This window comes from Equus caballus, chromosome 19 (genome assembly GCF_041296265.1).
Source record: "Equus caballus isolate H_3958 breed thoroughbred chromosome 19, TB-T2T, whole genome shotgun sequence".
Classification (NCBI taxonomy): Eukaryota; Metazoa; Chordata; class Mammalia; order Perissodactyla; family Equidae; genus Equus; species Equus caballus.
The window spans coordinates 53,852,538-53,878,986 of NC_091702.1; the positions used below are offsets into that span (position 1 = coordinate 53,852,538).

Sequence of the window (26,449 nt, forward strand, 5' to 3'; positions counted from 1 at the left end):
GTGGCTTTGGGCAGCCTTGTGATGTATGAAGGTGAGGACCTTAGTTGGGTTAACAGAGCACACACCGGAAGCGGAGGGCAGACGAGCGCTGCTCTCCCACTAAGCAGTCCTCTGCTCCAGGCGCTGAGAAAGCAGCAGAGACCCACTTGGGAGGAGCTCCTTTTCCCACGGATTTTTTTTTTTTTTTAAAACTCTTGGGCTTTCTCTTCTTTTAGTATGTTACCAACCAATGAAATTAATTTTTTAAAAGAAAACTGCGCTCTGTTTTTCAAACTGCAGGGAGGTGAGGGTGGTGGGGAGATGGGAATGTGCTGGCAGGTTTGTTCTATAGCATTGATTTGTAACCAGCAAAGGAAATATCTACTTATGAGACACAAATCAATGCAACCAGACTGCGAAAGTGCAAACAGAGAGTGAGAAAATTATTCAATCGTTAGTCTTCCAAGGAATTTAAAAACGTGGAGTCTTTTGATTGTTCCAATACCAAAAAAAAAGAAAGAAAGAAAATGAGTAGAAGAAAGGAAAACAGGACCTGACGACTGGTTCTAATTTTGCCAAGGTTTTTCTCTCGTGATTATGGAAAGGTCAGGCAAGGTTATGAGATTCCTAAAAGATTAGCCATGTGAATGAATTTCAGAACTCATTAACCATGTCCGCAGATGCTGTTGTGGAAAACTGGTTGAAAACCAGTCTATTCCTGAACTTCTGCTTTAGTCCCCAGTAACTTGGCTGCTGTAAAACCGACAGTTTCTTGCAAACTCTCTTTGTCCAAAAATAATCTATAACAAGTAGACCTAGCACTTACTTTTTTTTGTCACATAAACGTGTTACAAAAATTAACAAATAAACAAGTAAAAATGTAACTCTAGGAAGCTACCCATGCTTATTTTGTAAAATTTCACCAATTCAGACGAACTGGGAAAGAGACAACCAAACTGAATTAGCTGAAAGTATGAATCATAGAATATTTGTATGTAGTTTGAACTGAGATTTCCAAGTGTTAATAAGTAAGAGTTTCTTGAGCAGAGGCTTCAAAATAAATAAGAATTATCAGTAGCTTATCAGATATGTGTATTTTAAAATATTTTAAAAGTTTTCTTTCCCCCTCTTATAGGTTAAACATGGTTCTCCTTGCTCCCTCCCCTCAAAAATCTTAACACTATTAGTTTGCTTAGAAATCCTATTTTCAGAGAGAGGGAAAAGGTAAATTGCAACGTAATCCCTATCCTGACTACCACAGGTTGTGAATTATACTGATTTCTCCTTTTGGGGCAAGGGAGAAAAGATGCTCGGATATTCCTTTTCTGAACACTTAAATTAATATAAATAGCTTCACAATACTTTTAATTTTTTTCCTAATGTCCAGTTAGGCCAGAGTCCTGTTCAAAATCTAGAGAAAAATTGGCCGAACAGAGAAATTTTCTAATTTGACTATATACTTTTGCTCCCATCCCTATGATGAAGGCAATTAGCAAGAATCTCTCACCTTATCCTAAAAAATGTGCTATTATTTCTCGAAGTTATCATGTTAGTTACGTTGCCTGCGGAAATCAGGAGAGTGAGATGGAATGGATCAGAGCCCTACAAATAAAGTAATCAAGAATGGCTTTCTGGGCAACCTCTTTGAAAATAAGAACCCCTGCAATAAAACAGCATAAAAGTCACACTCTGTGTTATACAATAATACTTTGAAGTCTGGTTTCTGACAATTCAGAGTCTGAATTCCAACAGAAAGAAAGAAACGAAGACCTGCAGACATGCAAATGAGTGTCCCAAAGTCTCTGACTAAACCTCGCTTCCAAGCAATCTTGTCTTTACAGCACTCATTTTTCTGGTTTTCCAATCCAAAGCAGACAAGAAAATATACCTAGCATTTAAGGTTGGAAGGAGATGGCTCTTAAAAACTGGGACGGTGACACCCCTGAGCTATGGCAGTGACCAGTGGGCTGCAGCTCAGCTTGTGGCCGTTAGACTGAGAGCTGAGGGACGAGTCTGATTCTCAAGAAAAATAAAATGTATTATTGAAGAACAGGAGGAGTGAGCATTCACAAGGATGACCCTGTTTCATAAGAAAAAAATATAAATGATATCAGCATGCTCAGTTTAAGCAAACAAGGATATATTAAAGTTTTCTATTAAAAAAGTGTAAAACATATTTTATTACTTAAAGTGGCGAGTTTATGTCATTAAAAAAATTATATATGGAACATTTCATTCCCCAGGATGGCTTTTTTTGTTGTTCTTTTTTTAATTTGGAAAAAATTAGAAGTGGTTTTTCAGGGACATTAAAAACAAATCTAGCCAAAATTACTCGAGACAAACACCTTGGAAGGAAGGATATTTATTTTTGAATATTTTTTCAAGTCTAGATCTCTTAAAATAAAGATGTCCTCTGTCATTGATCTTAGTTATATAACGTATGTTGTCATCTGGAGTAAGGCACAGTTGCTCACATTTAGCTGTTTTACTTTGTAATGCGTCATTATAAGTGACCAAAAGCATGGTACAGGAAGCTGTTTGTGTGTTTTTTCACTGCTTATGCAACTTCCAAGCAGCAAATGTTCTTGAGACCAGATGCTAAAGAACAGTCAATTGCAAGTTCTCCTCTCCAGATGTATTGATGTTTCATGTCTTCTGGAAGCCAGTTCAAATACATTTGTAAATTCAAGTCTTAACTTTTAGTAACCCTTTCACTTCTGCTAGCCCCTGTTTCAGCTGACAAAGAAGTGGGCTAGAGGCACCGGCCCCAGAGCTGAGTGGTTAAAGTTTCGTACACTCTGCTACGGAGGCCCAGTGCTGGGGTTCAGATCCCCGGTGTGGACCTACTCAACTCATCAGCCATGCTGTGGAGGCATCCCATATACAAAGTTGAGGAAGATGGCATGAATGTTAGCTGAGGGCTAATCTCCCTCAAGCAAAAAAAGAGGAAGATTGGCAATGGATGTTAGCCCAGAGCTAATCTTCCTCACACACACAAAAAAAAGAATTGGGCTACAATATTTAATTTCAGGTTCGGTGAAGCCAGCCATAGCATGGAGTGGCAATGCCACAGCATACATAATCCAGCCAGGTAAAATGGCACCTCATGCCGAACACTACAATGACTATGAGTTTATGTGTGTGGTACCAAACCTCTTTCAACTTTATCCTTTCCAATAGTGCACTTTGTTAAGACAATTAAAAAAAATGTACCCAGTGTTTCTACTTGGCATGTAGGGTTTTTTTTTTTAATCTGCTCAGCAATTTGGGAGTTTGCTTGGAACACAGATGAGTTAAGATAAAAAGCTATTTTTCAAAAAATGTCTCTAGTAAGTAAAAATGAAGATACTATATCTGAATGAATGTGAACGTTGTCCCCTTGTATATTTTTAAAGCTTCCCAAACCATCGCCAATTCTCAGCCAAGTGTAGCCTACCCAGATTGTCTTTAGAAAGTAGCAATTCACAGAGATTCGCAGTTAACCGTGTATCAGACTGCACTCTGTCTTCAGCCCCTGCTCACAGCTCCACCATTTTAGAATATAGTGAGCTATGCCAGAGCCATACCATCTGTTTAATGGGCTAATTATGTTTACCACATGCCTCCTTCACAGGAATACCACGAGTGAGGTTGCCAAACATCATACAAATATATATGTTTGTATATATAGATATAAAAATATACACATAAATAAAATCATATACATATCTAACAGCATCCAGCATTTCTGAGCGTCATTCTATCTTTCACTATCAGAATATACCACGGGCCATCACTTCAGCCCAGCTAAGCACTGTCGGGGTTTATCACAATGCATGGCAGAGCCATCAGACTGATGGGGACTCAGGGTAGGTGAAATTCAGATTCTATGCCCATACCTCTGTCTTTGCCTGTTTCAGCTGTGCTCTGTAGTGTTCCTAGTAAAATCTTGACATTTTAGCTTCATAATTAATATTTTCAAACTTTAGAAGACTGTATGTTGCCATATTCAATGTCTTAACTCCTTCTTTTAAGATATTATGTCTCTTTTCCTTTGTTAAAAAAAAAAGCGCAAAGTCAGGCCATTCTAAAATAATCCCTCTGCACAAGGCTACAACTTTTCTTTACAAAGCTACAACTTTTCTCTCATGCACCGCAGCTACTATATTGGGCCTATTCTTAAAGCTAGCTTTTTTTTTTCCGTTTTACGAGGACCCTGCCACTCTTCACAATCTTTTTCCCTAGTGTTCTCTGAGCACTTGCTAGATATGTGTTGTAAGTGACTCCAGTTATCACAAGGGCTAATGAACGCTTTCTAGCCATGAAAATTATCACTGGGTCCTAAGATGGGTCAACTTAAGTTGCTTCTTGGAGATGGGGCTTGAGCTAGGTGGGTCTTGAAAGATAGGGGACATTTTGAGCCATAAAGGGAGGCAAACGGAGGGCATTCTAGTTGAAGAGAATGAAATCAGCAGAGGAACAGGACAGAGATGGGAAAGAGTGAGTCATGAGTGACGGGAGTGCCTAGTCAGTATACGATATAAGCTCCAGGTATTGGGTTTTTTGTGTAGCTCCTTTGTCCGTGTAAAGCTACCTCAGCAAGCTCTGGGCCTTCTTGGCTTCAAGGATGCAGTGGCCTGAGAAATATTGGAAGAAATATCCACATCTGTACACCAGACTATAAACTCAATATGTAACATTCTCTTTGAAAATGAAAAGCAGTAACAACGTATGAAACTATCATTGATATAACATTTTATTTAGTCTTTTCTAAGATATAGGAGTATTTTTAAAAGATTTTTTTTTCCCTGAGTGTTAGAATGTTTTCTTATACTGCCTTCACTGAAGAAAATTATTCAAACAGAGCTGTTTTGTTTTATTTGTTTTTGTTTTTGCGGCTTTATGCTTACCAGGGATTTCATAAACAAGTTGAAAGAGAAAAAATAGCCAGGACGTAAATACAGAAATAACCCAATCAGATAAGCTTGCATGAGCATGAGTAAGGGCCTGTGACAAAGATGAGGAAGAGCCTTCGTCGGTAACAGAATGATTGTGTCCTTATCTTAAGCTTGTAAGTCTGATTGGAAAACAGAGATTGACATAGAAAGAAAGGAAGAATTATTCTCTTATAACTTTCCCATGTATAGAAGGAAGAATGACTCGAATATTTACTATGTGACTTCTAGAGCCCAGAAACATAAAACCCAATGCAAACCACATAGACACAGCTCAGGAGAAAGCAACGTGTTTACCAAATTAGAGGGAATTATTCTGTCGTCTTTTCTTACTTTAAAATCATCAAATGTTATAACTAGAGAGACTCTTAAAGACCACCTAATCCAACACTCCCATTTTACACATGAGAAAAGTGAGACTCAGGAGAGGTTTGATGACTTGTAAGATCATGCAACAGTTGCCACACATGGCTGGGGACCTAGATCTTCTGATTTATAGTCAGATGCCTTCCAGCGAAACCACTCTGTCATTTTCCCACTTCTCTGTAACCATTTTAGAGAACTCTAACTTTGCCTTATCCCACTGACAGGATTTTGTGTCTCTTGAGTGTCAACAAGCTTCTCAAGTAATTGCTTTGAAGTTTATTTTATAATAATAAGTTGTCAGATTCTTATAAATGATTCTAAAAATTAAGATGGGTTCTCAGAGGTATTCTGAGTATTCTACAAATAGAGAAGCTCACTAGATAAACATATACAAGTCTTTTCCGTAAGAATTCTGTCATCCCCATAAAAATGGCATGATCATGTTCTCAGATTTTTCAAGGTATCTAGAGTTCTAGACATTTGTTGGAACATGTAAATAGGTCAGACCAGATCTGCTCATTTACCGCCCCCCCCCCCACGAATTGTCCCTGAAATGTTCTTAAACTGCTGTGCCTTTGTGAGGAACGCATTCCCATTGCTATCAGTATCACCAGTTCCTACTCTCGTCAGCATGGCCAGTTACTACATACTGATTGCCTATCAGGTTCAAAAAAAGCTGTAGTACTTGGTGTTTTACTGATATTTTGTTCAGTGTTAGAGGGGAAAGAACATGGTGAGAGTCTGGCATAGCCCAGCTCCCTTCTGTGAATAAAGAGGCCATCACTGACAATAGGCATTCAATATATGCTTACTGAATGGGGGAAAAAAGCATCCACCTTTTCTCTTTTTCAAAAAAATCTCTGGGTCATTTGAAGATAGTAACTCTAAGCTTCTGATACAGTGTCGTGTGGTTTGTTGCACCACACATGGTTATTATGATCGACTTGTCAGCAACTAGCCAGAAATACTCTAACTGTTGCAATGCAAAATAATATAATAATCTCCTTTTACATTTTAAATGTGTCTGGCCCACCAAGTCCTTGTTCAGGAGCCAGACACACCACTGTGAAGGAACTGGCTGACATAGTGCCCTGAAATTTCAGGTAAGTCTAAGCGCCTCACAGATGGTCTTCCAGAAGCAGGAACCTCTCAGCAATATATTCAGAGTGGTTAGAAGGAAAAGCCTTTGCAAAGAAAACTGGTGTCTCGTGGCTGTTTTTATTAAAACATTTAGTCCACCAGCATACCAAGTCTAAGAACAATTTAATTCCCAAAGCGAATGAGTAAGCAGAAGATTCTAGTCCCATTAGCCACATTCCACCAGTGTGGTCCTGTTGTTATGTGGGGTGATTAGTAGTCAAGATCCCCACTGTTCTACTTTTGGATATTTGTGAGAAAAACCTAGAACTCATTTCCTTCAGAAACCACATCCCTATGGCACATAGAAAAGGCTACCAGAGAACAGCAGTAAAGGTTTTGTTATCAACTCCAGCCAGGTTTGCAGGTGGGGATAACAGGACATTAGTCATTTTCCTTCTTCCTCTCTCCTGTCTTCTTTTTTCTTTTATTCTTTTTCTTTCTCTCTCCTTCTTCTATTCAACTCTTTTGCTTATGGATTTGGAGAGTATTCCAAAAGTAAACAGGAAGAGTGAATCCTATTTTGAGAGAACACACAACCATTTGGACATATAACAATATCCATATGCCTTTTCATAAACCTAAACAACTGAAAAGCTTGCAGAATAACCCAGGTGCTGGTCTTCAAAGTGGGTGTGTCCTGGGACATTGTTGGGTTTGAAGTAGCCTCATCTACTGTTTCATGTTATTGAACAACTGAAGCAGAGAAGAAAGTTTCCTTCTGCTAGCCCAAATGAGTGGCAGGATGTAGCCTCCACCTATAATTTTCCCTATAGTCCTCCCCTGGTCCAGTGCACATGATGTCTAGAGCTCCTGGGCTTCTGGGCAGCACGCTCAGAACACATAGCCCACAGGGATTTTTCTTACAATACTCATGATGAGAGCGTGAGGAAATGGAGACATGCATGTTACAAATCTGTATTTTTTCCTCATGCATTTTGTAACTTGCTATCGAAAGCCTATTTTTTTCTCAATCAAATGAATGGTTTAAAGGAAAACTTACCTTTATAATTTTTTCACAGCCATTTTTCCAGCCTGTCCTATTTTTGCTTTTTGGTAATCGCCTTGAGAGGTGGCTGGGTGGGGATCATGTATGCAAAGACCTCACCATGTCTTACAAGGCAGAGATTATGCTCACGGGAAAAATACAAGTCTTCAGATGCAGGGTTCTCTCTCCCAAAGAAAGTGGCTCAGATAACACTGCCTGACACTGCAGAGCCTGCACGGTGGGACACTGCAGCCGTGTTTTCAGCTGCTTTTCACTCTCTGGAATTTTATGCAATGAGTGTAGCCAAGAACATTTGGAATATCTCTCTCTGGTAAGACAAAAACGAAAGGAGAATAAGTCCTTTGAAAATTAAACCTAGTTGGTGCAAGCTAGTAGCCAATCGAGCGAAACTTCTATCCCATCCACCCTCTCCTCCTGTTTTGGGGGTTTGGGGTTGTCATACAGTAGTAGAGTATTAGAGAAGGTGTCTCTGGTGTGTTTGGGGTCCCTTGCTGTTTTCTTCTTTGAAGAAGAGTGTTTGTTTCCTACAGCTTATTAAACTAGCTCAGTTACACATATTGGTCATCAGGCCCTGTTATGCATGATTATTCAATATATTTTAAAATTAAAAAAAAAAAAACAATTGTGCTGTCCCCTTTCTCCCTCTCCTCCTCCCTGTCTGTCTCACTTTACTGCGAGGCACTGGGAGTAGAGTGTGTGTGTGTGTGCGCGCGCGTGTGTGTGTGTGTGTGTGTCTGGGAGGAAGACAGACTCCCCACCTGTAAGTGGCTTGCTATTATTAGACGTTCAGTTACCAGGGGTTATGTAAGACAATTGAAGCTCTGTTTTTTAACAGAGACATGATTCATGCTGCTTGTAGTAACAGTAACCACCTCCAAACGAGACAGAAAGCAGACGCAGACAAAGGCTGGAGAAATCGATGCCGACTCGGTACAGCCGTTCTGCTGATACCCTCTGCCTTTCAATCAGAGCACTTAGGTTATCGGACGAGGAGGCTCCTGCTCTTTCTGGGTCTCTTCTGTCTCCTGGGGCTGCCTGGTGAAATCATGTGGGTTGGAGCTGGTTGCAAGAGAAAACCGGGCCTCAAGAGCAGTGACATCTGACCTCCCTCCCCAGCCCCCTGGACAGCCCTCCCTGGGGTCTCCCCAGTGCTTGAGACACACCTGGAGGAACAGTGATTGTCACCTGCACTGTGGCTCGGAATTCTCTGTAGCTTCTACTCAGAAAGGTTGGAAGTGGAGTGTTTGGCTCACCCACTCAAGTAACTTTGTTGGAGTGACACTCTGCAGCATGCTGGAAGAAGAGAGGATGGAGCGGGATTTGAACTGGTGCCAGCGCTTTATTACAGCTTCTCCCAAAACCTCGATGGAGGTGGACTGGCTGTCAGTTCCCACCCCCACACAGGGACCCTTTCCCAAGTCCCCTGGCAGTCAGTCATTCTTTGAGACTACATTGATTCGGTATTTCACAGAAGGCAAAGCACTGCCACGGTCATCAGCTTCTTTTAGCCTCACGATTTGTGAGACAGGCAAAACACACTATTAATCAATACCTTTTACAGGTGAGAGGTTTTACAGCTGGAAGGCAATTATGCTATTCATTCATTCCTTGCCCATGATTTTAGAAGGTTCAGAAAAGTTAGTGACTTGACCACAGTCACGTGGCTAGTTCTTATGAGACCTAAGAAGATAAGGCAGGTCTTCCAATTCTCCATCGAGTGCTCTGCTTCTCGAATTTGCTACAAAGCATGTTTGCACCCGTGGCATTTTGGGGGGGAAAAGGATTTTCTGCTGAAAACCTTGGTTTTAGATTAAGCTCTCCTGCTCATTAGCTGGGCAACCTCCCTCCCCCACCTCAATCTTCTCATCTGTGGAACTCATGATGGGGAGAACTCATTTTTAGGAAGTGTCTGTGAAAGTCCCACGAAACCTTTAAGGTGTCTAAATCAATGTAAAGCATTGCCAATAATATTTCCCTGTCTCCACCACGATTGACATCCAGGAGAGGGATGCAGAGATCTCAGGCTTCACCCAGCACATAAACGTAAACTACCTATTTTTACTACAAAAAGAAGAAACTAAGATCCTTTAGTGCAGAAACTGCCCCTGGCTCTCAGAAAACAGCAGCCTTGACCCAGTGGCCTGTTACACATCCAAAGTTCAGGCCACCCTTCATTTTCACTCTCAGATAGGTACATTGTCCAGAAAGACAGCTCTAAATGAGGGCATGACAGAAAAATATCTAAGCCATTCAGCTTCACCCACCCAATAATCTCCCACAATAAAAATTCTAGTTGTAAAAATACTCATTTATTGATTACTACTAATAATAAACGCTCTAATATGTTGTCATGAATTTTAACTAAGCACTGACAGTTTTTTACTATAGAATTTTTATCATTATCCTACTATTTTCACACATGACATAATACGGTCTATACCTATTTTAAACATAAACATTCCCATTTATAAATAGTTTTTAATTAAATCTTTTGTTTGTATACCACTTTTTATCCAGGAAAGTAGCAAAATACTTCACAGACTGTACTTTAATGAAATGCATTTTCTCTTCTGCTAAAACGTGAAAGTCACTTGTTGCTGCAGCTTTAGGGAAGAAAGCTATACTCTGTTCGCTCACGTAATAAAACTCCCTGACTAGGCATCAGGAGACCAAATTTCTAGTCCTAGCCTTGCTACAAACTCACTATTAGGGAACCTGTTAAGTCCCAACTTCAGATAACATCTAATCTGAAAACTCAAAGCCCCTTAATATCTGGTGATTGCACACTCACCCGAGACTTACATCTGCTCTGTGCTCTTACGTGATGGGGCAGTAAAAGAGCTTTATGGGAAAGATGGAATTCATTGCTTGGGGGTTACATGTTGTGCTGGAGGCAGCCAAGCTTCCTTGCCTCCTCCAGTGTAATGTGTCTCCAGACTGACGCAGAGAGAGGGAGGTTGAAATATGACTGGAAGGCAGGACGTTCAGTCCTTTGACATTCTGCAGATCGTTGCTACATACTCTGTATATCAGGCACGGTGATAAGCAGTGGATCCTCGCACAAGGCTGCCCCTGACGTCCTTGTGTAGGGAAACAGCCTTTTCTTTTTCATTGGGTTACCCTGATTTAATGATCATGAATGGTAATCTCATCACTGGTAGAGAGGCATCTATTCTAGTGTTTCCTTCCATGGGTCTTTTGACGTTACTAGATTATTTTACCCTTCTCCCCATTTGGTGTCGACTAATGCAAATTCTTATTTTCACCGAAGAACAGAGCTGCCTTTGCTCTTCTACATCTAGCCTTCATCTTCCCAAAGCACACATGTTATCACTGCAGAGGTGATGCTGGTGATGGTTGGTGGTGTTTCTTTCCAACAAGATGATGGTACATTCCACCTGGACCTTTAGCATACTAAACTGTCCCAATAACTACAGAAATCAAGTTTTGATCTGCCATGCCCCAATGTCATCCATTTCTGTCTATGGCAGCCATTAACATAGTTGTAACCCATACTGTACACAAAGGACTACACTAGGTTCTGGAGTTTCTATAATGTACAAAACAAGATCCATGTCCTAGAGAACTTACATTCTCACCAATGATATAGAAAACAGGCATTAAACTCTAACTATTTATCTGAGTACTAAATGAGTGGCAGAGGTCAATATGGGCTGAGACAGTTTTCACAAGGAAAAGTTTCATAAGGGATACATGATTTAATATGGGCCTTGAAGGAGGAGAAAGGCCTAGGTGAGAAAAAGTTGATCAAAGCATTCCAAGCAGGCAAAATGGTATATTCAGGGCTCAGAGATACAAATGTGCTCAGCCTTTCTGACACTCTATAAGTTAACTAGTTTAAACCAAATGGAGTATTGATGGAAAGGAAATTTAAGAGAGCTTATTTGATATAGATTCAGTGAATTTACATACCTGAGCTAAAGAGTTTGGAACCAGGGGATATCCATTAAAGCATCTTTTCTCTAAGTATATTCTGAAGTTAATGTGTTCCATTAAAAAGGGCACGGGGGGAGGTGTAATCCAATAAATTTGGACAATGCTGGGGTCTTCAACACCTTTAATATCCTTATGTGCATTATGCATTTGCAAGAGGGACGTATAATATGCAGTGTTTCCTATATTTTTTGACCAAGGAACTTTTTTTGAGGTGCCTCTTGAAGTTCTAATGTTCTATAAAACTCACTTTGAGATATACCACCTGGAAAGATTTTGAAGGGCAGGAGTTGAAGAAAGGGCAAAACACTGTTTTGTGATGATTAATCTAATACTATTATAAATGGATATGTCATCAACTACAGAGAAGACAATATCACTGATGGAACCAAAGGGAAGGATAAAGATCATAAGCGGAGAGGATAACTTCCAAAATAGGAAGAGAATGTAACAAGACGTGTAGATATATCTTGAGGAGACAAAATGATGAAAATTCAGAGATATTGGAGAAGGAGGTGAGAGCCAATGAACTTACCACACTGGATGGTCTAGATCCTCTTAATATCATATGACACAAGGTCATCAACTGAAAAAGAGAATGGAAAGTGAAACTTGGTAAAGTAGGACATATTAAGAAAAACTACTGTAGGCTTGTACTGAGAAACAACACTGAGCAGAAGAGAGGGTCCAGATGGCTTGCATGTGTAGGGTTTTGTACTGAGAGTAGGAGGGAATGGTAAGTAGTGATATGGATTCATGGTTGAAAAACATAAGAAGAGGCCGTGTATATAGAAGATTAGGGAGCAAGGAAATCTGGAGGATTATTGAGAACAGTGTTGAAATGATTGATCATGGGGTAAGGTCAGACTGGACAAAGACATCCAGTGAAGCCAGCAGGGACCTACTAATGGACCAAGTGAAAAGAGTAGATCTCTTAGGCATTAAGGAAGGGGAGTTCTCAAGCTGGGATTAGAACACTTGGCGTCAAATGTGAGGCCTTGAAAGAGTAAATTGGAATGAGGATGAGGGCTAAGAAGTAGCTGACAAAGATGGAGGTAAAGATCTGTTGATAAGAAATCGTAATAGGTTTTTGGATTGAAGTATTGATCAAAGTAGAGACGGAAAACATAAATCAAGTGTAGAAGGTTTGAAGAAGGTTAAAAACAGGTTCAAGAAGGCATTGGAGAACCATGATGGAGAATCTGGTATAAGTCTATGGTGAGGACCTCTGATGAACAGGGGTGGAATGGAGGCAGGAGATCAGTCGTTTAGTGATCACAGGCTAGGTATAGGTTAAGCTGTAGAGCATTGTGGTTAAAACCCGGCCTGAAAGCCCTGCTTTGCTGTCCTCTGGCTTCATGATCTATGGCGAATAGCTTTACCATTCCTAGACATGAGTTTCCTCATCTGTAAAATCAAAATATTATTTCCACCCCTGAAGAGTGATTATAAGAAATAAAGCTAAATAATGTATGAAAAGTGCTGAGCACAATACCTGGCACACAGTAAGCATTTAGTTAATGGTAGCCAAATTACTATGGAGGTGGTGGGAACAGGAAGAGGGGAGGGGTGCTCGCTTTGGAGGCAGTGAGTGTGTTCTCTGGGGTAATGCCATTTTGATGTTTCTCGGTACCTGTTTTCCGATTTAGCCACAAACTGTAATGATTCCTCCAGAAAACATACTCACTGCAAGGGACAAAATATAGCTAACTCTGATATAACACCAAATAACATGCTGCACCATAAATCGTGGAATCCTCGTTACAGAATTTAAAATGACCTTATAACCAGGCCCTGGGGCAGGCTTTCTGGACAGGAAGATTCCATTGTCAAACAACCTAGAGAAAGGTTTCCCATCACCAGGGATTCATTGAAACCAGAAAAATCATCATCATATGTATATGTGCATCTGTAGCTATGTATTGAGATATATATATATATATGTATGTATCTAATCTGATCCCAAAGATCTCCTATTTTAAAAACAAGAATCAACTGTACCTGATCGTGCTGAGGCTCCTGGGAGGTGCAACTCTTATTAACAGAGTTTGTCAATTGTCAAAGAGGAATCAAGAGGTCTCTATGGAGAAAATTAACATAGATTTAATGTGACAAACAGTGGAACCTTCTATTGGCAGGGCCATCCCAGGGGTCTTCAAGCCATTAGAGGTATTTCTTCTGGACATGGGTATTAACTAGTGGTTAATTAAGGAGCTAAAAATTTTTAAAGTAAAACATTTCTTCTAGCGTCAGAAAGCTGGAGACGGGGCTCCTGGTTAGTTTGGCCATGCTGCCTTTGCTGCCGTATTCATTAAACGGTCTTCTCACCAGTTACCAGAGAGGTGGCATTAGTGATGTCGGCTTGGGAATTCGTTTCAGGTAATTAGTTAAAAAGTTAAAAGTCAAATAGATTTTTTTAGTAGGTTTAATGGCTTAACAGGTTGATGAGCTACTTAATTCCCACATCTTTCTTCTCAGGGAATGCTTAGAGTTTTAAAGGACCTTAAAAATCACAAAATCCACTCCTTTCCTTACAGATGGAAAAGCTGAGCCACCTAGAGGTTAAATGACTCATCCAAGGTCATCTAGCTAGTTCTATGATTTTACTTTCTCTTTTCTTACTCTTACTGCTTTAACTCTCCCTCCTTTCTTCTCTCACCATTATTATGTGCCCCCACTACCACCACTCCAATGATTATTTCTTGGATTTACCCTTGCTTTACAAAATTTCCTGTTCCTGAAAATACGAGACGGTGGGTCTTTGCCAATTAGTAACCCCTCACTACGAATTCATTGCTACATTTGGGGCAAAGAAAGGAGGGAAGTGGAACAATTTTAAATTTACTGTGATCTTTGAGACAGCTTTCTCTACACCTGGGAATTGCTGTTAGACAATTAAGGTTAGTAAGGCTCATTGAATTTCTCAGAGGAAAGGTGTTATTTGAATTATTACCAGATAATTATTGTTAAAAATAACAATAATGTAAAAAATAGGAACTTTACATGTTAGAGACATTATCATTTTAATTTCCAGTGGGGAGGAGGAAAACCCTGGGGGATCTAGAAACTTCTTTTTTTCATAATATGCTCTATGCCAGAAACTCCTTGAATTCTGTCTAATGCCTGACGACCTGACAAACTGGCCCAGAATCAAAAGCCAGTCGTGCCCTGTGAGCTGTTAGCCAAGTTATCCAGCTTGAACTGCTCCTTCAAAAACAACCCTCGGTGGGAAGGTGCGCGTCAACCTGTGGTACTCAGACCAGTGACATCAGCATCACCCGGGAGCTTGTTAGAAATGCAGAAACACAGACTCCATCCCAGATATGCTGAATCAGAAATCCTGGGTGATTCGTTTGTTCACTAGAGTTTGAGAGACCATTATAAGATGTTCGTTCTCCTCTTCAAATAGAAAGGATCTATACATATTGGTAATTTCTGAAAGAGTTTCTTCATCTGAGGTCTGTGCTCCTGGTTCTTCCAGTGGCTCTGAACCATCATGGAAATAGCAGAAACATCTTTCTTGTGCTGAGAACACAGTGGGAACTGGAAACGCGTCCATGCTGTGTTGGAGCAGTTGTATATCCAAAAAAGCACAGATTTAGATTTAGAGAAATCTGGGTTTGAATTCTGGCCTCATTATCCACAATTTTCTAATCTTGGAGTGGTTATTTGAGCTCTCTGAGTCTCGCTTTTCCTCATCTGTAAAATGGGTATACTAACACCTACAACATGGCGTTGTTGTAGGATTAAATGAAGACTAAACGAAAATGTATTTACATATAAAAATTCCTTGTGTAGTCCTTAACAAAATTTAGACATCTAGTGAATGGTAGCTATCTTTATTACTATTATCTTTTTTTGTAAGCTTTAGTCATGAAGTCCCCGTGTGTCATTTTAGAATGATTTGGTGTGACTTCCAAAGAATGGGAAGGGCCATACTGAAATGAGACCTCTGCAGAAAGTTCCTTACAGTGATATGTGGCAATGTGTTACATAACAGCGCTGCTCTCTAAAAGCTTCCAAGATAACTGCAGAGACGTCAACAATAAAAGAGACTGGAATGGAAATGACCCACTGTCGCCTCTGCCTCTGACACTAGCAAGAGCCTTGCCAGCTGGGTTCCAAGAGCAGATTCTTTATTACTGTGATGATGTAAGAGGCAGGGAGAACAGCTGGATTTCCAGATTCTGGGAAGAATGTGTGGCCCCAGCAGCCTTGCAAAATTATCTCTTGATTTAAAAGCTGAGTACATTGGATATGGAAGTCATTGAAAAAGAATAAATATGAAACCTCATGAAGTCATTTTCACTGAGTCCTTTTGAGAGTGTAACCACCCTTTAAGCAATAAAACATGACACACCCCACAGTAGTTCTGATTAACAGACCCTCAGGTGCGTGCTAAGGCAAGAGGGGAAATAAGAAGAAGAGGATAGGTGAAAATTGGCCGAAAAAATGAAAGGAATATTGTAGCAGCAGGACATGGGGCTATGAAAGAGGAGTTTGATTAAAGGATGGGAAGAGTATGTCTCCATTTAATTATAAAATGCACAATTTAAATGAAATGTTAGGCATTGTTAAAATTATGTAGTTACGCAATGGATTTGTATGCTTCCAGATGATTTTTCGTGGCAATGTTGTAGACATATCGATTAGTGATTTCTTTATCATTGTAATGTGGTTGCCAGGGGGAGAAAGAGAAGGAAGCTCTGTCTGGGGAAGTGATAGCCTGTCCAGACATGTGATGGTTTAGTAAGAACTGTGAAGAGATTTTGAGCCCAATTTGCTGTTTATGTGGCTACCGGAGTGTTGCTATTTGATGGATGTCTCAATGCATAGCATGGCTCCACCATACCGGCCAAAAAGACTATGATTAATAGTACCAAGTCTTTCCTCTGGTGAGTAACAATGAGTAAAGCTCTCACCTGGGAGAGGCAGATAAAGTCTAGCAGGACTGTAGACTAACATTTAAGAGCTGAACTTTTCTGTCTAAGTAAAAGCTACTGAGATTCCCTGGAAAAGTCTGTTTTTCTCACCTAGGTAAACTCTATTATCCCCACGACACGTTTTGTTGGGCTTTTCATCTTTGGGTGAGAGAAAATGATGCTGTTTGAGGATGAGAATAGAGAGAAGATTAAACAATTAATGTTTCTTCTACCACAAGAGGAGAACAAGGGAAGAAAATTAGAACAGACTTGAGAGCAGTCATCTATGCATTTCTACAGGTAAATTAGTGATACAAGGAAAAAAATAAGTAAAAATTTAAACAAAGTTGGAGGATAAATGATGGGCAAAGCTGAGTGGAAAAAGGAATGTTGATGTGGCATGATAGCAAGGTTGCCAATAGCCTATGTTTCTGTGAGGTCATGAATTTAGCCATAGAATTACTGCAGCGTGTTCTTACCAGGAACCTCAGCTGAACCCACTGTTTTTCCAAAGCGTGAGAAACTCCTTCATTCTGGTTTTCGCCCTGAGTTTATCACCCCACTGGTATTTGCAACATTGTCATAATTGTTTCTGCGGGCAACCTTAGAAAGCCTTGCTTCCTTGTTCTTTGAATCCACGCTCATTTTTTAACCATCATTTAACTATAAAAAGATATTTATTAGGTTGGTTCATTAAATGAATAAGTGAAACAAAGTTCCTTATTTTTTGAAACCCAGTATATCCTTGCAGGCCATGTACCCATGCCCTCACTCTCTCTGGTCTGGTCACTATTGATGAGTCTGCTGGGCCTGCTGGTGCCCAGCAGCGCTGAGAGCTATCTAGGGATTTGTGACCTTTTCTATCAGTTACCGCTGCTCAGCCATTAGCAAGGATGTGGCCTTGAGCAAGTCAGTTCCCTTAATCTCCTCATCCGAAAAATGAGGGGGTTGGAGTAGATGAGCTTAAGGTCTTTCCAATTCAGGCTCAGTTTCCATGACTCTAAGCAAGAATCTTTATTCCTTTTAAATTCAGTTCAGCAGACATCAGCTGATCGCAGACCTGTGTGCGAGGCATTGCACACTAGAGGGTACACAAAGTAAAAATTGTCTCTGCCTTCCAGGAGCGTATAGAGCAGGAGACAAATTACACACAGAGTCCGTAGAATGTGCAGAGGGAGTAGTGCTCAAGGATTCGAGAAGGGCTCTTTCCCTTTGGGAAACGCTTCAGAAATGAGGTGGCATTGGGATGGCCCATAAGGAAGCTATATGTAGACATTGGGAAAAGGGAGGAAACACAGGCAGGTGGTGGGAAAGAGTGGGCCTTTACTGCAGTGTAGAATGGACTATACACATCAGAGTAGGACATTAGAGTGGGGCTACAGTAAAGGAGCCTCAAATGCCAAACTGAGAAGTTTGACTTTAACCCAGTAAACAACAAGCCAAGGAGTGATATGTTTGGAATGGCACTTGAGAAAAATCAATGTATCATTGGTGTAAAGAACAGGCTAGAGGTAAAGAGAATTGGAGGAAGGGAAGCCAGTGAGGAGGCTCTCACAGAAGTCCTGGCAACAGATGATAAAGGGATAAATAGGTGTTGGGATAGAAAGCAGGTGTTGATTCAGGAAACGCAGCCTGAGTAAAAACCACAGGACTTAGCAACTGATTGGAGAAGAGAAACAGAAGAAAAGAAAGACTTAAAGATGACTCCTCACTTGTAGGCCCAAGTAGCTGGAGGAAGATGGTGTTAATGGCAGGAAATGGGAATGCTGAGGAAGGAACCTATTTTGAGGGAAAGGCAATAATTCTGTTTTAAACTTTCTGAACTAGAAGTGCGTGTGCATTATCTGATGGAGATGTGAGCTTCTCAAAGTTAGAGGCCCCATCTTATTCACCTTTTCCACGTGCCTAAGAGATGCTAGGTAAACACATGAATGAACAAATAAGCAAATGAATTAATGAACCAATAGCCATCAGTTATTTAGAATGTGAGTCTGGAGCTCAGTAGACAAGCAACAACTAAAGATAGCAATGTGGGTGTTCTTTATGGAGAAGCGATTGTTGAGGTCAGGGAGGGTGGGTGTAGGCAAAGGCTGAGGAGGAAATCTTGAGGAATATCTACATTTAGGGAACAGGAGAAAGAAGACAAGCCAGTGAAGGAGGCAGAAAAGAGAGCTGAGAGGTAGGCAGAAAGTCAAGATCCCACAGAGTCACCATGAGAAGCGAGCAGAGTTTCAGGAATAAGAGTTCATTGGGGCCCAATGTGGCCAAAGGGACAAGGCCTGGGAAAACACCTCGGGGTTTGAGGTCTGAGACAGACAGTAGTTCTGTAGCCCTAAGGCTAAACTCCTCGGGGCTCGAGGATATGAAGGAAATGGAGACTTTGTAGTGAAGGGTGGAGAGAAGCAAGGGCTCAGAAACGTGGCCAGGTCAGTGGGCATTTGAAAATAGATAAGAACTGATCACTGAAGAGAGAGACTGCAGTGGAGTCAAGAACCCTGGAAGAAGAGTCAGCTGTGAGGCCGGCGTGGTGGCACAGCAGTTATGTTCCCACATTCTGCTTTGGTGGCCTGGGGTTCACCATTTCGGAACCCGGGTGTGGACCTACACACCGCTTGTCAAGCTATGCTGTGGCAGGCGTCCCACATATAAAGTAGAAGAAGATGGGCACAGATGTTAGCTCAGTGCCAGTCTTCCTCAGCAAAAAGAGGAGGATTGGAGGAGGATGTTAGCTCAGGGCTAATCTTCCTCAAAAAGAAAAAAGAGAATCAGCTGTGACAAGGTGGAAGGACACTGCCCCTCTTCCCCCACCCTCAGCCTCCACCTCTGCTTCCAGCTCAGAACCACAAAGTCAACTCCATGTGCACTGACAGGGTGGGGTCGATGACGTCAGACCCCACGAGCAGACAGGTAGCAATGCTGAAAATGGAGCCTATTCTCCTGTCCCTGACCTGCTGGTCTCTGGTGCAAAGGTGCAGGAGCAGCCTCTCAACCAAGCCCCACAGTTCCGTCTCCATCAAAACGAATGATCACCATCACTGATTCATTTTACAGCCTTATTTTTGTTTGTTTGTTGTCTGATCCAGATGCAGCCGCTCTCTGTTCCCTGCCCCAATGAACATCTGCACTAGGCCCAAGCCTTGGAGTGACTTACCTGAAGAGTGACACCATTTATTTGGAAACTACTGTGAGTACATTATGCCTCCAGTGAAAGGCCTCTTAGTTCGCTTTATTTAATTTAAAAAAAACAAAACACACAATTGTAAAAGCAGATGAAATTTTAGATGGCTTCATCTCGTGGATGCAGCGAGGTAACGAGACTCAGTCCTGAGGCGCCCGTGGTGGTTCTCAGCTTCCAGCCTGCAGCGCCCACCCCGTGCAGCATCCTGCCCTCCTTGCCAGTTGGCTGTGCGAAGCTGGATCTGAGCACACCTTGCAGGCGCTGGTGCTATTCTGCTTGGTCATCTGTGCCTCTACCTGAAGCAGTGGCAGCTCCAGCCCTGTTTGCCTCTCACCACCCTTCTGAGCCCCTGTGTCGAATCTCCCTGCTGCTCCTCATTTCATGCCACCCTGGTCAAATGTGAGCCAGCTTTCCTCGGCTGTGTCTGCCTGCTGTCAGCTGCAGCTCTGTGCCCACGCTGCTGCCTCTCTGCTACTCTAGGGGGCCAAGGTCCTCCCCTGGGAGCTCTGGGCTCCTTCAGACACATCTCTAAGCCATTGTATCCAGCTCAGCTCTGCCCTCTGGATGCATGGCTCCATGTACCTGGTTAGTTCCCTCCATGTCAGGCATTTATGTAGGAGAAGTACAACCCTTGCAAGGCAAGGTGCAGAAGTAAGTTGGAGTAGGAGATGATGCTTGCAGGAAAACACTGATGATATCAACTATTGATATCAACTAGATTGGTATCAACTATTCATTAATGATTGCTAAAAGCAACAGATGGATATATATTTTTTAGATATATATTTTATATATTTTTATATATTTTATATAGAACTGCCAGACATTTGAATTACTTAGAGACTGTGCATGCAAAATAACTTAATTACACATTGTAAAACAAAAGCTCATTCTAGCTGTTGTATTCACACGTTTTCCCATACGGTGTGGGGCAGGTAGCGGGATGGTGTTTCACAGACATCTCTGTTACTGGAAAACACTAAACCTGGAAGACTAGCATCCCTCTTAGGCTTCAGGTAGGACTTTCACATTCGTCTTTTCTGTCTTTGGCTATTCTGGCATAAATCAAACCCAAAGGAATGCAGCCAGAGCTTTTGTTTTGTTTTGTTTGTGTTACTTTTTACCTTTAATGCTTTCAGTCACCTGCATTGTATTTGATAGCAGTGGATGTGCGGGTGATGGGCGCGCCTGCCTGGCCAGCTGGGAGATGGGGAGCATCGGAGTGTTCTGCAGTACTGACAAGTTCAAGTGATTGGGGACTAGACATGATAGAAGGTCAAAACTCAAGTTTCTTCATCTCATGTCCATGCAAGGAACCTACTTGTATAAACACCTTCATCCATCCTTAAGTTCAAGTGCTAGGCGTGCCTTGGAAATTCCCACATCTGAGTAGTGCTCTGAGTTTTTCTCCATCACAGACTAACTGTGCTGGTGCAAGTAGCACAGCTCCACTAAGATGCAGACAGGTTTCAAAGGTCCTGTATCCTTTGGGAGAGAAAAGAATCTTGAGCACTCCTACCTTCCTGTGCTGCAGACAACCTAGATCCAGACCCAGAAATCAGGACCTCAGGCTTCCTGACAATCACAGGGAAGCCCCCAGTGAATGTCTGTTCCTGCCATTGGAGTATCACCTGTGCAGGATGCCAGTGCCTGCTCTCACATTTCACAGGTCCGAAAGAGTGGACAGACTGGGTTCTAATCCTTGCAGTCTGCTTTTCAGAGACTCAGCTCCCTCATATATAAAACAGAAATAATCATAAAACTTACAGTGACTTGATAAGTGCAAAAACCAATAAGGTGAATAAAGTAGAAAAATGTAGACTGGTTACAAAAATGTGTCCCTTTCTGTGGGTTGACAGTGCCCTGCACCAAGTCTCTGAAGGTTTAGGGGTGGGTGGGGTGGGGAGGGAGCCAGTGCTAGATCTTAAGATCTCCCACTCCCACCCCACCTGGACAGCCGTGCTCAGCTGCCCTGCCTACTGACCTGGATGGTTGTGATCATTAAAAGAGATGATGTACGCACAGTGTCTGGCCCAGCAGGGGTGAGCAGATTTACTCAGTCAACTAAAATTTACTATGTGCCTGGTACTGTTCTAGGCACTAGAGTAATGGCAGCAAACTTAACAAAAATCCCTGTCTTATGGAGCTGACATTCAGTGTTCTTCCCCTGTAAAGGGCAAATAGACAAAATAGGAACATGGACACTAAGGCAGGACTGATTTCATTTTCTTTTGCTGTGTCTTTCCTTCCAGAAAGTAAAGTAGAGAGGGAAGGAGTGAAGGGAAGGGGGCAGGGAAAGAGCAGATATGTGATTCGTCTCCCTCCACCCCCGACACAGCCACAAAACCCCAGAACCATCCTCTGCCCTGATTGGTGGCCCAGAAGGCTGATCTCTCTGGACTGCATTACTCAGGCTCTCTTCTCTGGCTTCCCTTTGGATTTGGCCAAAAGGAGACATCAGCTAGAGACGGGAGAGTGGAAGGGGAGTAGGGCCACAGCATTTATTAGTGCAGCCCACTCCCCACCCCCAACTCCAGTTCTGACTGGACTTAGAGAACACCACTCATTTCCTTGCTCCTTGAGTGTAACAGTTTAAAGCTGAGATTAACAGCTTTCCACTGCTGCTAGTCCCTGCTGCCTCACCATCCCCCGAGGGTCCCTTAACCTTTTCTGTCCCTCCAGTCTAGAGTCCCTTCACTAAACTCTCTTCAGGTCAAACCTTTGAGAGTGCCATAAGTTTCTTGCCAGGATCCTGACTGATACAGTGAGGGAGAAATACACTGAAAAACATTATAAATCAGCCTTGCCCAGAAGGTTAAAAAAAAAATTGAGAGAATAAAATGTTTTAATCACAAAAGCATCTTAAATGGATCTGAAACATTAGACCGAGTAGTGAAAGGAGATGTTGTAAGAAGACGTGATCAGCCAGAGTGTCGAAGGTTGGTTTCAGTGAAGAGACCGTAGTGTTCAGGCATGATGGGCTTCTATAGGCCAAGTGTGGCTGGCTTGACCTCAGCTTGGAGAGGAGCTCTTGGCAGAGGAGCAGCACTGACAAACACGCGAACAGAAAGAAGGTGTCAAGAGGGTCATATGGTAAGATCAAAGCATAGAAGAAGGGATTGCTTATCCTAGCACTCTTTCTGCCTTTGCTGCAATTACAATCCATTTGCCCCTGCCCAAATCTAGATATTAAAAAGATTACTAAATAAAGAAAGTGCCTCCTTATAGCTGAAATGAAAAAAACCGCATAACTGATGCTCTCTGTGAAGAGAGCTCCCAGCGTTGGGCACTGACCATGTGCCATCACTGTGCCAATCACTTGGCATGAATTATCTCATTTGATCTTCACATCAGCGCTAGAGGGTGGGTATTATTTCCATTTTACAGACAAGGAAACTGAGGCCCAGAGAAATAGAGTAATCTGCCTAGGGCACACAGCTTCCAGATGGTGGAGCTCAGTTCTACCACCAACCCCCAGTGGGGTAGTTTGCTACCACCTCTCCTTTGTCCCCCTCCCCAAACACTCTACTAAACCTTTTCTGTGTATTATTGGGAAGGAGAGTAAGAAAATGGTTGTCACTCCAAAAAGATCCAGGGGGAGGGACATCATTGTTCTAAATTATCATGATCCAATGACTAAGTAATTATTTATCAAAAGGAGGTTCTGACTAATTCTTTCCTATCCAACCAGGCGAGTAAGTGAAAGGCATGTTAATGTGCAGGAGAGGGTGGGAGCCCAGCGAAGAGAGAAAATTGGGAGAGGGAAATAGAAGAGAGCACTCTCGTCTCAACAGCCCCTGGAGCCTGATAAGAGCTTACACAGATAAAATATTTATTTTCCATATGTTGCAGAAAGCATTGCCATCACTGTATGTGTGCAATATGTGCGAAGAAGTGTGAAATATATACATCAAATGCCACTGGTTAATTTCCATGCATTTAACATGCTTATTACCTACCATCTCATCAATATGTTTTAATGCATCTTTCTTTCCACATGCAATATGGTCTACTAAGGAAAGTGCCAACATCATCCACAACCTTACTCACTGCTATGTTTCAGCCCAAAACTTGTTGCCAGGGCCAGCACAATGAGAGTTAAAAGCCAGTAGGTCCTGCAGGCTAACTGAGCCGCCAGTCACCTTAAAACGCCTTCCTGGTTCTTGAAGCAGCCTTTTTCTCTTCACAGAAATGTTTGCAGTGGGGAGATGAAAATGTTTTTGTTCTCTTTGGACAATCGGGAGATATTCAGTCAGAATGTCAGAACTGACCGTTGAAAGGCAGGTGCCTACGGCCACAGTTTTGTTTTGTTTTTTGAATGCGGAACTCCACCAATGTGGCGGGAGGAAGTGCACAATGATTGGTCTGTTTCTCTGTGGAAGTGTTCAGGGTACACCCAGTTTTGCTTTGCATATATTTACAAAACATCTGCCCTTTTCTCCTTCTGAAATCCTTCCCCCTCACCAGCCCCCTTGCCCCTTTCTCCCGGTTTCTTTCTTTGTTGTTGTTGGCTTGTCTAACTTTTTCGTTGGAGCTTTCATTTTCCGGTTGAGGGGCGACTTCATCAGAGTGTATAATTTTAACATTGACGGAGGGAGGGAGAGAGGGAGAAACAGAGAGAGAAAGAGAGAGAGAGAACAAGAACTGAAAAGAAAGAGGCTGACCAGCCAGCGCTTGGCAAACCAACCTTTGGCATGGTGACCAGGAGGAAGGTTCTGGTCTGGTTGGGAGTTCGCCTCTCTGAAATGCTGCGTGGCCTCGGCCGGTGTGCTGCTGCCCTCTAAAGGCTCCAGGGAGAAAGGCATGGCCACAGAGGCTTGGCCAGCCGCCCTCAGATGTGCCATGTTTATATAGCTCTTTTTACACAACTGAAGAAGGTATTTTCGATTAATTACTACACGACTTGCTCTTTCCTCCTTAATAAACTATGGACTACGAAAGTGTGGTCAAAATAACAGCACCTGTGCATGTCTACAGACTGCACAGACTGGTCAGTTTTAGTATTTCTCAGCTCCGGGAAAAGGAGTCGAAGAGAACTATAAGAGTAAGACGGGAATTGCTTCTAAGGACAGTGAGCGGCTCTTTGTTATCTGTGCAATTGGGAAACAGGCCAGTGGTATAAGGACAAGTAAAATGATATTAGGCAAATGAGGGTGTGAACCAGAAGGTTGAGTTTTCAGTATTTTCTGTTCATAGAGGTGATTCCAATGCTTCTGTGCTACGAATGTTCTCCAAAGGTGATCCTCAAGACGACAAACAGGAGGGTGTGGTGCAAGATGTCAGGTAGGAAGCAAGATCAAATCTAGGGAAGGAAGCAAGGGCATTTATATAAAGAACAAGACAATTTTCGCAACATTAAATATAAAAGAGTAACGTTGGTCGTTTGACCATGCACTCGTGTTTGAAAGAGGGCTTCCTTAATTTCCTGAGGTTCGCAGCTAGAACTAGCCTAGGCCTTGTCTGTGAGCATCGGAGAGAAATATTTTTTTCTAAGTGATATCTGTCATTCACGTTTCATCCTGATATTTAAATGACTCAGGAAGAAGTAGTCTAGCTTTCATGAGCAAAATGACCCTATTCTTATCCAATGCCCTTCATGGATTCAGAGGAAAAGCATCCAGTCAAGGTAGATTTCATTGCTGCATAAAGAGCAGGAAATTTAATTGGGATTCAGACTACGACTATTCTCAAAACATACTTTAATTTGAGCTCTATTCCATTCCATCAACAAACATATATTGAATGAGAGCTTTGTCTAAGCCTCCCAGCTTAACGCTATGCACTAGATGGCAAGACTGGTAGGGTAGAAACCAGGCTTGTTTTGTGCCCTAAACCCATGCTGACCCATCCTAGGACATAATAAGTATTGGTGAAATGAATACATGAATAAATGAATGGTAGGGGGAAGGAGGAAGGGAAAACGAACACAGGGAATTAAAAAATAACTAGTACATTTCCTTACCCTCAGAGAGTTTACAGTCTCATGGAATGGATAAGCACATAAACAACCATTACTGAAACAAACTTTAGTGAGTAAAATAAGAGAAGTAAAAAGTATTTGGAGATTTCAGAGAAAGGTGGGAGGGAGGAGAATTTCAGAGAGAGAGAGAGCAAGAGAGAAGTTCTCTCTGGTAGAGAGGAATCAAGGCAGTTACAGGATGGAGACAACATTTAGTAAATATAAAAGATAAGTATGATTTCAACAGTTAGAGTTGAAAAAACGGGCATTCAAAGCAAGGGAAATAACCTGAGCAACGATGTAGAGCTAAGGCTGTAGACTCCCCGGGATGTTCTGGGAATACTCAAGAAATCTGAGAGTCCAGTGTGGCCAATATGCTCTAGCTAGGTTAGAGCAGATACGGAACTCAGCTTGAGCGTCGGGCTCCTGTGATCATCTCAGATTTGGTGGATACAAAGAAGTAGGACTAGAGGAGTCAGGGAGGATAGAGAACTAGAAAGCCAACAACAGTCTAAATAGGAAGCGTTAAGGGGATAGTAGTGGAAAGGGAAAGGAAATATTGATATGAACAACACGACGGAAGCAGGAGTGTCAGGACTTGACGAACTGGATTTATGGCAGGGAATGTGTATGACCTTGAGGTTTCCAATCTGATGACGAACCTGGTGACAGACAACAGTGATAGAAATAGGGACCTTAGAGGAGACATTGGTTTTTGTAGAAAAAGGAGCTGAGCTTTAGAGACTTCGATCTTGGATACTTTCTTAAACTGACAACCAGAAACCAGCTCCTTGGATCCAGGTCCACATAGACACTCAAAATTTAGGGGTTAGTTCCGTAGTCATGGACTCAACAAACAGTTGGGAAAGCATTGTAATTTGTTGCTTCTCTTATATTGGCTTCCTCCATACCGAAAAATATGTCTGAAAGCTTCTCCTCTATTTTCGTCTTTCGATGCCATCTCTGCCTCCTGCCCTCTGAAAAAGCAGATTTGATTTCACAACCTGTTGG

The 26,449-nt window shown here is 41.9% G+C and overlaps 1 protein-coding gene across 50 annotated transcripts in view; it reads left to right on the plus strand.

The window, feature by feature from the left end:
- ZBTB20 (zinc finger and BTB domain containing 20) overlaps window positions 1-26,449 on the plus strand; it is a 746,634-nt gene that overhangs the window by 677,630 nt on the left and 42,555 nt on the right. For all 50 annotated transcript variants that reach the window (XM_070243773.1, XM_070243799.1, XM_070243783.1 and 47 more), the window contains one exon: window positions 19,385-19,485. The gene's annotated coding sequence lies outside the window, so the exon portion shown is untranslated. The remainder of the gene's footprint in view (window positions 1-19,384; window positions 19,486-26,449) is intronic.